Source organism: Chroicocephalus ridibundus, chromosome 14 (genome assembly GCF_963924245.1).
Source record: "Chroicocephalus ridibundus chromosome 14, bChrRid1.1, whole genome shotgun sequence".
NCBI lineage: Eukaryota > Metazoa > Chordata > Aves > Charadriiformes > Laridae > Chroicocephalus > Chroicocephalus ridibundus.
This window is the reverse complement of record NC_086297.1, coordinates 11480994-11496081: the sequence shown is the minus strand read 5'-3', so window position 1 is coordinate 11496081 and position 15088 is coordinate 11480994. Positions and strand designations below refer to the sequence as shown.

The window sequence follows — 15088 nt, the reverse complement described above, 5'->3', positions numbered from 1 at the left end:
CCTTGCTCAGCACAGAATGTGCCTCCCGCTGCCCGGTGTCACGTGCGCGAGCAGGGGTGGCACAGTCTGCCCGAAGCCTGATAAAGGCACACTGTGCAGTCCAAACAAAGATAACTCCGGGGGCATCAGGTCACAAAACGCTGTATTTTTTTCCTTCGGGGTGAGCCCCTGTAAAAGAAGAGGCAGGCTTGTTTCAGGCCAAGCGGGAAGCTGTAAAAAGAGCTTTTCTCCATGCCCACTGGGATGCTCACAGCTTACAGCAACTTCCCCCAAAACAAAAAGCGGCGACGAGTGAAAGCGCATAGAATTGAGCGTTCCGGGCGGCAGAGCACCCACTGGTAGGAAGTGAATCAGCGTTGATCAAAGGGAAAGGGTAAGCCTTGAACGATGCGAAAGCCAGTCCCGCTGATCCTCCCCAGCAGCCAGAACAGGTTACACCCGGAAACTTTCTACTGGCGTTGGGTTTGGGTTTTTTCCCTGATAGAAAGTAACATTTCTACAAAGCTAAACTACGTCATGAGAAACGCTCTCTTTCCTCCCCTCCCCCCCCCCCGCCCCCAACCAAATTGAATTTTGCATCCAGCAAATCAAAACGAAACATTTCCTTTTGGACTAGTTTAAGCCAAAAAGGAATGCTTCATTTTGTTGGAATTACCTGAAATGTTCTATTTTAAAACGGGGCTCTAAAAAAAAATAATAAAAAAATAAAAGAATCCAGCTCCGTTTCCTTGTTAGCGTATTACCTAATGGAACGTTCCTTCTCCCACGTGCTCCTCTTTTCCAACTAGGACTGATCCCCCCCAAAAACTACGTCTCCCATCAAATCCCCCTCCCACCAGCACCAGTACCATGCACCTGGGGAGTCGTTTCACCCCACCAGACCCCCGGCACAGCAGATTTCTGAACAAATATCTCCACAACTCATCCCAGCAAAGCAGAAAACGTGACCCACGCTTACAGGATCTTCCATCCCCCTCAGAGCTATCTTTTCAGCTATATCTAATGTTCCTTTAAAAAGTCTTTCGGCTCCATTAATAATCTAAACAGATACCGGGGCTCTAATTAGCAGGCTAATTGGAGAGCACAGTCAGGCAAGAATTGCAGCGAATATTTCGTCAGCAGGAACGAGCAAAGAAGAAACGCTCGTTTGCAGCAAAGGCCTTGTTTTATTGCTGATTTATAGGCAAGGTCTGAGCCACACAAATAGGGCCTTGGTGTAAAGCAGTATTTGACCATAGCAAGAAACAGCCAAGCCAAGGAACACCTAACCCCTCGGCTTCCCCGACAAGGATTTTATACGCGCATACATTATTCTCACATCCCACACGCTATTTAAAACCGCTTTCCAAACAGCTTTCCAATTTGCTTGACATCGGGGGGAGGGGGGGTTAATTTTATAAGAGTTTCCAGAAGTTTCAATTATGTCATGTGTGTGTCACACAAATGTATAGCGCAGGAAATAGCTGAATTTCAACACCTAAAATTAAAAATTTTCCAGGGTAGCGTTCCCCTTAGCAGCCTGAAGGAAAACATCCTCTTGTTTCAGTCCTAGAGGTTAGCGTTAGGTGAGAAATCCTACCAGAGACTGCAAGGCCCTTGTAGCGTAGCTCTCCTGCGGCGTTAAGGGCTCTCTTTACCACCATAAACTCATGCCCGCACACACACGCACCCACCTCTGCGAGCAAATAATTCTAATTCAACACCAGCTTCTCCGCCTGGGAGTCTGAAATTATTACTCTGCTGCAAATGTGTTTGAGGCTTTGCTGACCCCGGAGCCTGCTCAAAAAATCCGAATTTCCATTTCGCTGCCTGTTTCGGTCCAGTTCGGCCTGGAATTGCGCTCATACAGGTGATGGTGCCTCCTGTGTCGCGTCCTCCTCGAGCCGGGTGTCCTGCCCGGGCCGTGCCCCGGCCGCTCTCTCGGCAGCGCAGCCAAGGCACGGCCTCAGGGACGTATTTCAGGTCAGGGGGCAGCTCGCAGGCGGTAAACGTGGGCTACGCTTGAAACAAAGTGTTGCCATTCCATTTGAGAAACGAAATGTTTCCCTAAACCCCGAGTGAAAGACGCCGGTATGTTTTTCCCGGCGGGAATCTGTTTTTTAATCAAAGTTCTGGTTTTGTGGGAAGCGTGGGGTTTTGGGGGGGTTTTTTGTGTTTTTTTTTTTTCCTACTGAAACCCCTTCAGCAGCAAAATCCTTGGCAAGCGTCGCTGCTGGCTATTATATCAAGGCCACGTTTGACTGATTTGAAAAGATGCCACAGCCTTGGGAACGCCACATGGCATTCGCAGCACCAGGCACGCGCGCGCTCCAGCGCTGCGGAAAGGCTGACAAGCGCGTGTGAGCCCGGTGCGAAAAACGCATCGCTTTATTAAATTGTAAGTGCTCTGCCAGCCCGTGTTCGCTCCTGCTCGGAGAGATGTGTGACTGGCAGTGGCCACGCTCGGGGGCTTAAAGGATAATAGACGTAAGTAGCACAACACATCTTCGTTGCGCAGCGGAGCATATGCCAGCATATGTGTGTGTATATATATATATTTTACAAACAAAAGGCATGTTTTTTGCACAAAAAGAGTCTCCACGTTGCAGAAAGTCCAGGCGGTCGTAGGTTCACGGCCCCCCTGGATGGGTTTTGGCTTTGGAGCTGGACAATGTCAGTCTTCACCAAGATGCAGAAACACCTACGTGTTTCGACAGCCCCTTCCGCTGCTCATCTGAATTTCGCATCGGGGGCTTCAGGCCGTGCCAGCGCACGCTTCCAGGTAAGATTCTCTGCCGATTCCTCTCATTTACAAACACAGCAAAGACGGCCACGCACAGAGCATCTTAATTCATCTGCCTCCAGTCCCTGGTCTTGGGAAGCTGAGAACTTCCCGGCTGTAAATACTGTTATGTCTTGTGACATTTTCCAGCCCTTTCTAAATAAATCCCTTTTTTTTGTTTTTTTTTTTATTTTTTGCTTTCAGAAAGTCATTCCTCTCTGCCCTAGGAGACATTTCCCTCTCCCACATTAGGAGATGGGGCAAGTTTTCTTTCGCAAAGCAGGAGGCTTTCCCAGCACCCCCCAGCTTTGCTAGAAAGCCCCGCGTTTTGCCCGAGCTCTCGGGGGAACGTGACAATCCTTTGGTGGCTTCGGTCCCTCTTCTCACACAACCCGTTTGTTCCTTAGTGCCTGGTGGGGCTGCAGATTTTCAGTGTCAGTTCTGGATGGTATTAACGGGGCAGGACATCACGAAAAGAGACAGATGCTTCGGTTTAAAAGAAAAGGAAAAAAAAAAAAGAAAAACCAGTGCCTAAACAAGGGATTTGGCTTTGCCCTGTAACATTCCCAGTCTGTGCAGGGGGGACCACCCCGGGCATCCGGGCCAAAGGAGCAAGACTGAGCAAGAAGGAATATAACCTAGGAACCTACTACCTGCTAAATTCTCTATAAGAGAGAAGGAGTTGGAGCGTTCCTCCCAGCCGCAAAGCTCAGCTCCTTTATCTTGGAGTGAGTCGACTCCCCTGCTCAGCCCCGCAGTCACTTCACATGCCATTTCGCCGTGTTTTTCCTTCCGACACAGAGCCCCAAGAGCAATTAAAGACTAACCGGGGTTGACAGATGTTAGTAACATGCAACCCAGCCGTGGAAACAGCAACGTGGGCAGATGCGAGGTGCAGAGGAGAGAGCTCTGCATCTGCCGACTTCAGAGAGCCGAGGAGCCGAAGGAGGGGCCGGAGCAGGGCTCTGCGTCACGGCTCTATCTGTGCCCTGATGGAAACTCAGACCTGCTGAGCCTTGTCTGAAGAGAACCAGCCTCCAGCTCCCCCGGTGGGGAAACCCACCCACATGGGGGACCAGCTCAGCCCACCCTTGAGCTCCGGCCCTGCGAGCAGGGCGGGGGGCTCAGCCAAAAAAGTCACTTGGCTTTGTCCCAGCCGTGCAGGTTTGGTGGCCATTCCCACGGGCAGCGCAGGCACAGCCGGTTCGTTAACTCACCGAGACGCCCTGCTGCCACGGCTCACCATCAATGCCAGGCATTTTTCTCCACCAAAGAAACATCAAAGGCTTTGTCTCATACCATAGAATCATAGAATGGTTTGGGATGGAAGGGACCTTAAAGGCCACCCAGTGCCACCCCCTGCCCCGGGCAGGGACACCTCCCACCAGACCAGGTTGCTCCAAGCCCTGGCCAACCTGGCCTTGAACCCCTCCAAGGATGGGGCAGCCACAGCTTCTCTGGGCAACCTGGGCCAGGGGCTCACCACCCTCACAGTGAAAAATCAGATACCAGGTTTTAATTAAAAATGCCCAATCCCTCTGGCTAATGAACAGACTCCGAATTCCTTTTTCCATCACTTTGAGATTAACCCGAATGCATAGTTTACACTACAGCTTCTAGCAAGGGCAAGCTTGATTGGTGTAACCTTTACTTTTCCTTTCCTACCCCTGAGGCTTTCACGTGCCAGGAGTCAAGGTTGGAGCAAATCTCCAGTGCAAAGAAGGCCCCGAGTTTATCTGTAACTCCCGCAACTGACTCTACATTGGTCTCTGGTTTTTCAGATTTCCCGTGTACATTAAATCCGCAGCAGCTCTTGGGATTCTGGAAATAGGGCCCAAGAAGGAGAACTGTGCAATGGCAATAACATTTGGCACAAACACATTTGTCATCCACCTCTCAGCCACTCAATGGGCTGTTGATGCTGTTAACTACCATGTAGCCCTCCATTTCCCCCCAAGGTGTTCATCATTTGGAGCTGGGGGGGGGACACGAGGTGAACCAGGAGGCAGCAATTCTGCACCAGCTGGAAAGGCACGGAGCTGGCAGAGGAGGCTCGCGTGGCCAGCAAAACCCTCCAGGGAGCAAGTCCTTTGAAGGCCTTGGAGAAGAGCCCTGGTGCTCACGAGCCAGCCCTCATGTGATTTCTGTCGTGGGTTTACACCAGCTCTAATTTACTCTGAGCTGGAGGTTGCACTGGGCCACCAGGTGGCCACCAAGTGGGGGTTGCCAGACCCCAGCAGAGAGCAGGGATTCACAGAGGTGCCAAGAGGCTTTTGAAAACACCAAAGCTGTTGAGATCTCAGCTGCCTTCCTTACGCGGGCACTTCTAGAAATCCCCCTTAATGTTTAATTAAGTGCGTGAGCTACATGCCGGTGCTTGGTGAGCAAGAAACCTTCCTTTGGTGTCTCCTGAGATCCCCAGGTAAAACCTCAGCCGGCACAAAAAGACGCTCCCCTCAGTCAACACAATTACATGCCATCTGTAGTGAGGATTGAAGTATCCAAGGTGTCAACTCTGACCACCTAAAGAGAGAGGAAGCCAGGAGCATGAGGGCAGCGTGGTGCCTCCGGGCTCTACACACCTCCAGACCACAGCTCCAGGATGGGCTCCTAAAACAAACCCCAGTTTGGCTCAGTTCAGCCCCAAACCTGCCCCGTTTCACAGGTCCGGTGTCCAGCAGGACACCTGGTGTCCCAGCCGGACCGCGATCCCTGAAGACGCAGGCACGAACCACCGTCACACCAGACGAACGTCGCACTTCCCAGCACCCAGGTTACGTTTGCAAGCAGCCGATTTGCGATGGAAAAAAAAAAAAAAAGAGAAATGAAGCCACCAAAGCTGCTGCCACCTCTCCCAGCGGCGAATCCCCGCGGCTGGTGGGTGACGGGGGCCATTGGTTCCCTCCTGCACGGTGGCCGGGGCCGTCCCCGCGCGGCCGAGGGTGGGGTGCGCACGCACTGTTATTCTGGGTAATAAGATGCCTGTCAACATATAAACCAATTAGGTGCAGCTTTTGTGTTCGTAATAAGGCCGGGCAAAATGCTTTCTCTGAGCAAGTGCTTTCAAGTGAAAAACAGCTTCTGAAAGAATCTGACAGTTCGCACATGAGGTTTCAGTTTGCTCAGGGTTTGGGTTTGGTTTTTTGGTTGGTTTTTTTTTTTGGTTTTTTGTTCAATTTGTTTTTTTTTTCAATTCAAGTAATGAAAATTCTCACATTGTTTCAAACTAAGAAACTGCGTCTCAGTTTTCAGCGATCCCTCCCTCACACGCACACACATTCAGTTGCTCTGAGCTTTTCATCCCTTCCCTTTTTTTTTTTAATCACAGGAGAAAGATGGAAAAAAAGGAAAGAAAAGAAAAAATACCTTTGAGCGCAACACGCTGGAAACAATTATTTTCTTCATTTAATCATATGGACTTATTTCAAACCAATTTTGTGTGCGTTTTCCGTGTACTACCAAGCAGGATCCACATTTTGGGGTGGGAAGTGTTTACCATTCCAGTTTAACTTTTCAAATTACCAGTTAACCACTGGCGTCACAGACTAGGCTTTACCTTACAGATAAACCCTGAGTTCTGGCTTGAATCAGGGATGAGGAAACATAGACACCCTTGTACTCTGCCTGTGACTATAGAAGCCCCCACAACTGGTTTTGTCCCAGGTGGAAAAGCTGAAGAAGAGCGAATTAGTCCCATCTATCCTATAACTTTTCAGAAGACAAGATGGAAAACTCCCATTTAGTCTAAATGGAGGCATCAAACAAGTTTTGCATTTGGGGTTCAAGCACGGAGTGCTATAAGTGAGGCCGCGTGATTTTTATTAATAAAAACCCCAAGATGATCCCCAAAACAAGGACCCAGCAGTGCTGGCTCAGCTCCTCTCTCCAGGTACGGCAAGGTTCCGGAGAGCCACTTTAGCCTTGTTTCAGCAAAGGCTAATTGTTATTTGTTAACAGATAACATGAGAATTACAAATATTAAGAGCCATTATCATCTCCCTCTAGCGGTTACTCAGCTCTCCGGACCCTAGACGTGGGATCTGTGCTGCAAAAAGGCTTTCGGAGAAGAATTGCGGATGGAAAGGAGGAGCCTCGGAGGAAGCGGGTTTTGCAAGAAGACGCTCGTACAGAGCCCTGTGTGCAGGGCTTGGAGATTAAACGCTCGCAGCATTTCAATTTGGCTGGCTAAGCGCCGAAACTCTCCTCCTCCCCGAGATGCCGCGGGTGGCCCTAAACCATCGTGCAGCACCTCGAAACAACCGCAGAGCGTAATTCCCTGAGCCATCCGCGCCGCGTTACAGAGCAGTCAGCAACGTTACTCGTGTTGTAGCCACAGCATCGGTGCTGCCCTGGGCCATTCCAGGTTGGCCGGACACCTACGGCTCATTGTGCAACACAGGACTAGCAGGAAAGGGAGACAGGGGTGGGGTGAAAAATCACCTTGAGAAAAATTCCTGCTTTTTACCAGCTGGTCAGTGACCACAGGAGAGCTATTTTGTAATCAAAGGCGAAAAGTCACACGCCCTGGCACCCGCAATCCCCTTGCAATAGATCCATAAGTCGCAGAGACGCATTCACTATGGAAAGCTGTTTTGGTTTCGAGATGGATCGGTTTAAGGAGGGAACTCTCAGCGTCGCCTTGCGGCAGGATGCGGCCCCACACGGTCCCTGCAGAGCGATGCCGGGCACCCGGCGGTCTCCGTGCGTTCGTGGCTGGCGGGCCCACCTGCCACAGCTGAAGGGGTTTTGTTCCACCTTCCAGCAAGAAAAAAAAACAACAAAAAACTGGGGGGAAGGGAGATATGAAACCTACCCAAATGTTTAAAGGAAAGGAAAAACCCCTCCCGTCACAAGAAATGGCAAGCCTCGCAACATGTGCAAAAGCGATTTCCAGAAACAAGTGGAATCCAGTTCCCTTTTTATACGACGACAGCGAGGGGATACAAGAGCAGCAGCACGGGAAAGCAAGAGGAGACAGAGGACGCGGGGCTCGCGCTTGATGTTTGGGGCCAGCAAAGTCTTCGGGTGGAAAGAGCTCTTAACCTTGCAGGTTATTTTGCAAAGCAGCCCAGTGCCCGCAGCCTTCGCCTCCCATAGCAGCGACGAGCATCGTTCAGGCTGCAACTTCAGACTGTCTCTCCATGAAGGACCAGCAAGGCACAATCAGACACAGTGATCCTTGCTTAGACTCATCTCAGCAACATTCTTCATTTTTTCCATGAAGAAACTGCAAGCAGAGGGGAGGGGCCAAGGGGGCTGAGAGCAACGTGTCCCCACGTATGTGAGCAAATAGATTTCAACGAAAAAAAAATAAGAAAATAGGATCGCTAAAGGTCTGTGGGCATGAATGGTCTGGGGAATTCCCAAGGGCTGCTTTGAAACCCAACGTGTTGTATTTTGAAATGGACACAGACCTTGGCGGGAAGTGGGGGAGCAGACAGTAATGGTTTAATAGACTGTGGAATGGCTATAAAAAAAAAAAAAAAAAAAAAAAGAAAGGGGAAAAAAGAAAAAGCAGATGGCAGCCCCTTTGCAGGAGCCATAAAATTTCATGGTGTATTTTCTATCCATGGCTTCACTGTAATTCAAGCCTTGGGGGCCAGCTTTCTCTGGCAGTGGTTACTGAGGGGCCTTGGAGGGCAGCAGTAACAGAGGGTGGACACTTCTTGGGCCCTTTGACCAAATGCTCCCTTTGGGGCTGGAACAGGAAATAAAAAGCCAATCTTCTCAGAGAAACACCTAGGAGACATCCCAAACGCAGCCTGAAAGCAGCAGGTCAGAGCCCCAGAAATTAAATCAAGAAAACCCAAAAAGGTTCTAGGAAAGAGAAATGGAGAAGGAGGCTCTTTGGATCTACATCCAGAAAACCAAGCTCACAGGAGATCTACTGTCCCTCAACACAGCCCCCACCTCGCATGAAAAAATATTTTAATTTCCAAAGCCGTGTCCTGCCTGGGCCACTGGGCTCTTGGGAAGGGCACGGTCAGGCCAAGACTGTACCAGTCTTACAAGCAAACCTCTTAAACCTCCGCTTTTTGCTTGTAACTGTGCTTAAACACTGTCCCATGGTCCAGGCACCTGTCTCTGAATTTGATCTAAACGTTTAAGGTCCAACTCGAGACCACACCTAGATTTGACTTTGGCTTATTCCCATGTAAGATTTGAACTGAGATCCCAGACGTGAATGCCAATAAATCAGACGGTAAAGGTTAACATGTACATTTTTTGGGTCCGTCTCCAGTTATTAGCAGCACCCTGCACCTCAGTAACAGAGTTTGGGCCAATTCTGGCGGTGTTTCAAGTTTGCAGTTTGTCTGTTAACAAAATCCGCCCCCCCCGGTGACATCGGTTTTTTGTTTGACGCCACGTAAGGCAGCGGCGCTATGTGAGCGGAGCACCCAGCAAACGTCAGTACGGTCAACCCGGCCCACACCGCTCATTCGTCATCTCTTGCAGGTACCGGAGAGCGTCACCAAACCCAGAAACGCAACACACCTTCCACTGCTTCATCCCCTCCTCCTACCCAGCGCACGGTCATTTGGGATGTGAATGCAACACAAGAGGTTAAATGTTAATCTGCTCGTGATATAAAAATAAAACAGAGCAATTACGATGCTGGAAGAAAAAAAAGGGGAGGGATTATTTTAATTTGTTCTATCTTACAAATATATTTTGACACTCTAGTTCAAAGATTAAGTGTTCCACGCCCATTAGAGATAAAAAGCAATAATTAGAAATGAATGCAGTGAAAACTCAATTTTTCTTCCACCTGTTTCCCACTGGAACAATTGCTGTGTAGAGCATAAGGAGAGAAAGGAAGGAAAAAAAGAAAAGAAAAAGCCTTATGAAGCTGTGTGCTTCAGTTCCATTTATTCTAATTATTCCAAGGCTTGTCTTCCATAGGTTTGCAAACCCATTTGTTTTCGAACGATATCAAAACAATTTGGAAGATGAGAAATATTTTCTCAAGTATTAATGAATTTTTATTTTTTTTTTTTAAATAAAAAGCTTCATTTTAAAAACTCAGCACTACAAACAGTACTTAGTCAGAAGCACTTCCAGGATCCTCACGCAGACGCTTAGACTCTAGTGAGATGTGTGTGTGTGGGTTGTAATTACTTTTTTTGGTAAATAATGCAATGACAATCAAACTCAGGGGCTGCGAGTGGCCAGTGTTACACAAACCCGGGTACCAAAAAGAATCATGGAATGGTTCGGGTTGGAAGGGACCTTAAAGCCCACCCAGGTCCACCCCCTGCCCTGGGCAGGGACACCTCCCACCAGCCCAGGTTGCTCCAAGCCCCGTCCAACCTGGCCTTGAACCCCTCCAGGGATGGGGCAGCCACAGCTTCTCTGGGCACCCTGGGCCAGGGGCTCACCCCCCTCACAGTGATAAATTTCTTTCCAATATCTCATCTAAATCTCCCCTCTTCCAGTTTGAAGCCATTACACCTCATCCTCTCACTTCATGCCCTTATAGAAAGTCCCTCTCCAGCTTTCCTGTAGGCGCCAAGGAGGAGTTACGATCTTAGAGCCGGAGATCCTGGTGGCGGCGTCAGCCAGGCGCAGGCTCGGCGCTGGGCGCAGGCGCATCCACACACACGTAAATATCGGCAGAATCCAAGTCTGCTAAAGACAGGCCTAAAGAGTCAGCGTATTCCAGGTATTACACAGGGCTGGACCTCACGGCAGAGGGAACGTGCGAAGGACACCGAGGGTAAGAGCACAGAAAGGCACCGGAGTGGGCGCGCGTGTGCTTGGATACCACTTTTTCCTAAAAAAAACCAGCTGGCTGGACCACGCGTTATCTCAGAGCGGTAGCCGTGCCTCATTGCCCCCCGGTGCCACGGGTGCCACCAACACAACGCAGCATGGCAAGACCTGCCGCGTGGGGGCTGAGTTTTGCCATTGCTCCTCATGCCTTTGGTTGGGGTGGGGCTAGAAATAGCTGAAATCTGGTGATTTTGGTGATAGCGCCACTGGGAGGGGGGGAGAGAGAGAGCGCGAGCCCTCTGCCCGTGTGAGGAATTAAAGCAACTGGGGATGCGGAGGGTAAAGGAAACTCATGTTCAAGGCACTACCAAGCCTAAAATTGGGCAGCAGAAAAAAAAAAATGGCTTTTCTTATCATTTCACAGGTGGCACAGGACAAAACGACCCGTTTTCGCACTGAGGTGCAGAGCGGGAGGAAGGGGGAGAAGCAAAAGGGTTTTTTTCCCCCCTTTCCCTGTGCATCACTGAGATCCCTTTATCGCTAAAGGACTGAAACCCAGGGATGCCATTGCTCAGCAAAGGACTTATTTTAAGCTATTTCTTAGAAAGATCTCACAGGTGTACATCATTTGCAGGGCGCCAAAGGTCTATTTTTGCCATTTCTGAGGTATCAGCCTCCGTAAGAAAGGGACAAGTGTGATTCCCACTGCTGGGACCGTCCCACCCGACCGTGGTTTTGGGGGAGTTCCTGCCTGCCTGTACAAGCCAGCGGCACCGTTTCCCGCTAACGAGCAATTCCCCAGGAAGGTTAAAGAAAAGTCAAGGTTTTCATTAAGGGCTTGGGCCACTTAATTGGCCTGTTCTGACAAACGCAAGAATATTTGCGGAAAGGCCGGGCAGATAAAGGGAAAAGTAAACAAGGTCAGCAGCGTCCGTGTGAAACAAACCCATGAAACACGCGGCTGGAAAACTGCTGCTGCTGCCAAAAAGGGGATGTTTCACCTCATCCCATTTGCTGGAGTTTGCACTTGGGGTTAAATCGCCGCTTGCTGTTATTCAGCAATTTGCCTTAGGGATGAGCAAACTCATGTTGAATTAACACAAGGTCTCCAGACACCCAGGGCACTGGACGGGCGCTACGTGACCACCCGTCGCCAGGCCAGGCCGGCCCGCGCGGCCCCCTTTGGATGGGCAGGAGTGGAAATGAGCTAAGAGAATACGCGGTTCCTCTAAACTCGGATTTGGTAAAATAAAAATCATAAAAAGCATTGAAAGTATGTCCGGGAAAAGAAAGAAAACAATGCCCCCCAAATTATTTTTTTCCCCCGCAGTTTTGTGCCCTGCCCTGTCCCTGTTTCATTTATATCCTAATTCACCTTCTTTAAGAAAATAAATTTTACACCAAGAGTCCGGCCATTATTAAACATTTTCCGTAAAATACAAGGAAGCACAAAACCCTGCAATAGACCAGACGGCGTCATCTTGTGTCCATCTTTAGTGGTCTTTGCCCTGTTGTCACCAGCATTTTGGGGTTATCTCGGCTCTTTCCGGGACACCCCTCCCTGCTAACACCCCGCAAGAGCCCTGCAGTCCACGGGACGCTCCTCCGACACAGGGCACCCGGGAAGATGAAACGCGAAATGTTCAAAACAGACCAAAGGAAGCATTTCTAATGTGAGTAATTATCCTGTGGCGCTTCCCGCCATGCGATACAAGAGAAGCAAATAATGCAGAATAATTCCTCAAAGACTCGGTTACCGAGTTGAATAACAGCATCAGCTGCAGTTTCGCTGCCTCGGTCTAGTATTATGGAGGCTCCCGGTCCTCCTGCTTCAAACTAATCTCCTGCTGGGATTAGAAAAGCAAACAGTATCTCAGTATCAGCGACGCTCACAACTTCAGGTAATAAGGAGGGCTCAAGCGATGCTGCCAGAGGCTGGCTGGGGAAGGAGACAAAGCATTAGTTTTGCTTGCGTCTTTTCCCACGGACGGGTTTATTTTGCCCATCGTGTTTCCCCTACAGTGTAGAGGAAGCCTTTCTCTAACAGGGATGCCTCTCCTTCGCTTAAAGCCGACTGCTTAGAAAATACAAAGCACCTTAAAAAAAAAATAAAAAAATAGAAAGCACCTTAAAAAATATAAAGCACTTTAAGGAGCCTGCATTTTTCTGAAGAGGCCAACACCTCCGGCCGCGGGGACAGTCCAATTCCAGCACCTCCCAGGCGCCTTCAGGCGGCTTCATCACAGCTTTTTGGGTGCTGAACGCTTCCGTCCCAGCCCACCGCGCAAGAGGATGTTTTTCCCGAGCCAGCCCTCCCCGACGACAAGCACGACGCTCGATTCCGCCCTGCCCCGAGCTCGGCGGAGCCGCCGCTTCCACGCTCAGGTTGGCACGTCGGCTCCTCCCCGCTGCAGGTGCCGGGGCCGCTGGTTTGCAGCGTCATTAAGAAGCAGCTATTTCGTGTCCTTACACAGTAACCTCGATGCTGCTACACGGGTAAACGATGAAGTTACACATTAGGTCGTAACATTTCAGGGCCTATTAGGAACAAAAGTGCCTTTGTGAACACGCAGGTTACTGAATAACCTCCTCCATTCCCATAAAAAGCAGGAAGCGGGATCGAGCTTTTTTTTTTTTTTTCTTCTTTTAAAATAAGATCTGGTTTATGTGCCATCTTGAGGTTCCCTTTCGTGTCCCCACATCTTGTCTGCCTTGCTCTCAGCCATCCTCAGAGCAGAGTTTCAGTGGGACCGAGCCCTCAAACAGCTTTTGGGTCCCAAGACAAAGGGGTCTGAGATCTTGCAGTGTAGGGCAAGGAGCAATCAGACCCCTGGAACACCCAAGCCCACCCACCTTTGGGTGCATTACACCCGCTCCATGCTGCCCTGGGGGGCCAATGAGGAAACAAGTCAGGGTTTGTTGTTGTTTTGGGGTTTTTTTTATTAAAAAAAAAAAAAAAAAGCAAAGCCATCCTATGACAAGGGAAGAAGGAGGGAGAAAACACAACCCACGTGTACGTGTCGTTATGCTGCAGCTCATCCGCTGGCAGGAGATATCCTAGTTAACAACCTCGAGGTCAAAACTTGACCTTCTTCCAGCCCACGGCGGTTGGAGGGGTTCAATGATACGGGTGCTATCGGGGCACCGCGCAGCTGCTGACTGGGCCAGCAGCAAGGTGGGAGGGTGGACATAACCCCTTAGCCCTTCCCTGCCCTCCGCCAGCCACCCAGTACTTGACTGTTTAGGGCCTTGACGTGACCGTTTATCACAGGAACATTTCTCAATCACCTGCAAACCCACTGGAGAGGAGCCAAAGCTGCGCTAAGTACCAGACTCTGGACCCTGCCCGGCAGATGTGCCCGCACCGAGCACATCTGAACGCTCGAAGGCTGCCCCTTTTCCTGCTGCTTTCCCATCTGCCGTCTCCCCTGGGCTACCTCCTACCCAGTTTTCTCCATTTCTGCACTAGCCGTATTTTTTTGCATGGGTTAGCCATAATGGAGACACCGATGTGCACCGAGCTCCGAAGCCCCGTTACGGGCTGTCGCTCCAGTTGCGCATTTTCTGTGGCGCTTTCTGATGCAGACCCAGCCTGTGCCCCAAAACTGGGTGTGATGGGGAGCCCCGGGGCTGGCAGGAGATAACCTGAGCTCGCGTGACGTCTCCCTCAAGTACTCGCTCAGGGATACTGAGATGGCGCACAGCTCCCCGCACTGTGCTAAACTCAACCCTAATCCCTTCCTACCGACGAGCCGTTCTTTCGCAGGGGGCCAGCTGTGTCCTCTCCCTTCCGCTGAGCTCTCCCGCTTTCCTCCTGGAAACCTCCCCTGCACGGAGCCCCGGAAACCCAAAAAGCAACAGCTCTGTGCTTTTTGACCCTCGTTTCCTCTGCTGAGCCGAAGAGAGCGATTCTCTCACCGCCAGACTTCCCAGACCTTGCACTTGAAGGAACGTTGGTGTTTCCGTAATTCTGATTATGTTACTCGCGTTTAAACCGGCTGGCATATCCCACCCGCTGCGATGGGGACCGTGCTGGGTAATGCTGGGCTGCTCGACCCACAGGCGCTTCTGCCCTCAAAGACTCGCCCAAAATCCCGGCAGAGGCAGGAGCAAAGTCCGCACAGGAGCTCACATGCCACGATTCCCAAACTCGCACCCTCACCACTGGATAACGCGCTTAAAAGCGCATCTATAAATAAACTTGGGCCTTATATAAACCCAATTAGAATACACTGGCAAATTATTCAAGGAGGCTGGCAGACACATACTTTACTTCAGGTGTCAGCCACGGGAGAGTATTATGGGTTTCGCGTTACAGGGAATGCATTGTGACTTTGAGTTATATTGCACTTAGCCCGTAAGTGAAACAATCACAGCTCGGTCTATGGAGATAACACCCCAGATCAGCTCCCTACAATAAATTAGTGAAACATTCCACTCCCCAGCGCTGCAGTCTCACACCTCTAAATATCAACACAAACTCCAAGGGTTTGATGGAAAAAAATGGTGTTAAGTCTCATGGCGTTTGAGGAATTTCCCAATATGCACTAAATTAACTTTCTGGCTGCGCTAAACAGAGTGGTAGAAAACAGCCCCGTCTGAGACAGATGCAAG

The 15088-nt window shown here is 50.1% G+C and overlaps 1 long non-coding RNA gene across 1 annotated transcript; it reads left to right on the top strand.

The window, feature by feature from the left end:
- The first annotated feature begins 249 nt into the window (after positions 1–249).
- Positions 250–9262, top strand: LOC134523416 (uncharacterized). The gene is made up of 3 exons (XR_010073318.1): positions 250–373; positions 2589–6650; positions 6767–9262. It is a non-coding gene; the product is annotated as an uncharacterized LOC134523416 (long non-coding RNA).
- Positions 9263–15088: the final 5826 nt, after the last annotated feature.